The following is a 1,928-nucleotide window of genomic DNA, read 5'->3' as shown; positions in this document are numbered from 1 at the left end:
ATATATATATATATATATATATATATATATATATATATATATATATATATATAATCCCAATCATATGAGAACTACTTGAATGAGAAATCAAGTAAAAAATTAGCAAAGTCATTTTCATAAATATTACAAAATTTGTTTATTTTCAATTGTTAGATCTACTATATCAATGGTTTGAATTTGTCTGCACGTTCTAATATGGGCATGGTTCTCACCTGATTAAGGACTTTTTATATATATAGCGTCTTTTTTTAAAAATATGATCAGATTCATCGAATTTTTACATATGTAAAGTTGAGATTTTTTTTTAGTTTTCTCCCAGAGGTGTGTGTTCTCATGGGATCCTAAGGACTTGTTCTCATATGATCTAATACAGATATAAGGGAAGAGATCATGTGTGAAATAAATAAAAAATAATAAGGTGAGATATGAACCATAGATTTAATCCAGATCAACCGTCCAAAATGAAGGAATTAACAGGAAAAAAAAAAGCTTCATGGAAGTTGAATTCTTCAAACGTTGTCTGTATAATATTCTCGCAGCCATTCAAAAGTGAAGTCCATTTCTACCAAACATATATTGTTCTGGCAGAGTTCGTTTATAATAAAAATAAAATTAAAGTCTAGGGTTACAAGGCGAGAGTTTACTCACATACTCACACAGTAAAGAGTGGGGTTTACCTTGTTAATAAAAAAAAATAGGCACGGAATATAATTGTTGTAATTTGTATCCACTCAAAGTTTAGTGTAGTAAGCTACGCATGCTCATTCAATTCAAAAGTGAAGTTCATGCATATCTAAAGCAAACGTATCATCAAACAAAGTTAATTTGCATAGATAATAACAAGATTATCATACATACGCAACAAAGTCATGCAAATTAACTTCAAAATTATGCACTTTAAATTTTAAAGTTATGCATTTTAAGTTTTAAAGTTATGTACCCGTAAATTTAAAGTTATGCACCTTAAATTTTAAAGTTATATTATAGACCTAAAGATTAAAAGTTATGTATCTAAAGATTTAAAGTGATGCACCTAAATTCCCTTACAGGTATAAGAATTCAGAAATACTGAAGCAGGATTCAATCGCAAGGCTCATAAAGTTTTCAATACAACTTAATGACTTATAAAACATCAAAATGGAAAACTAAAAATAGTTTCCCACACGGCGTTGTTTGAAGAAAGGTTCTTTTTTATGCTTCTGGATTTGTAGGTCCAAAGCTACATTGAAGCCCTTACATGTAAATAAGTTATGGATATGAAACTTCAAAGTTATGAATCTCAAGGTACAAAGTTATATACCTTAAATTTTAAAGTTATGCACCTGATATAAATCTAAAAATTTTTTTAGGGTGTGTTTGAAAATTATGAAAATAATTTTTGAAAAATGTTTTGTGGAAAATGAGTCATTTTCTATAAAACATTTTTATTTTTAGTGTTTGGTTGTATTCTAAAAAACTATCTTGGTGTATTTGGTTTATTTTCTGGAAAATTTATAGAGTTGTATAATTAAACATTTTAATTGTTTTGTGTAGATTGTAGAATATAACATTTATTAATAAGTGGTGATGGTTGTGGTGGTAGTAGTGTGGTAATGGTGGTGGTTGTAGTAGTAGTGGTGGTGGTGGTGGTGGCGGTAGCGGTGGTGTTAAGAGGTGAAGTTATTTTTCAAGAAAATGAGAGTATTTTTCTTTGACCAAACTAATTTTTTACTCACATTTTCCACTATTTACTAAACACAGAAAACCTAGACAGGTTTCCAAAAACACCATTAAATTTTTATTTTTTTTTGTTTTTTTTTGTTTTGTTTTGTTTTTTTCTTTAAATTTCACTCAATGTTGATCAGTGTTGTAGAATTTGCCAAGAAATAGATATTTAGATACAATTCAATCATTGAGCCAGTAAATGAATATCTAATATATATTTCTTG

Source organism: Ipomoea triloba, chromosome 15 (genome assembly GCF_003576645.1).
Source record: "Ipomoea triloba cultivar NCNSP0323 chromosome 15, ASM357664v1".
NCBI classification, from domain to species: domain Eukaryota; kingdom Viridiplantae; phylum Streptophyta; class Magnoliopsida; order Solanales; family Convolvulaceae; genus Ipomoea; species Ipomoea triloba.
Note: the sequence above shows the minus strand (reverse complement) of the source record.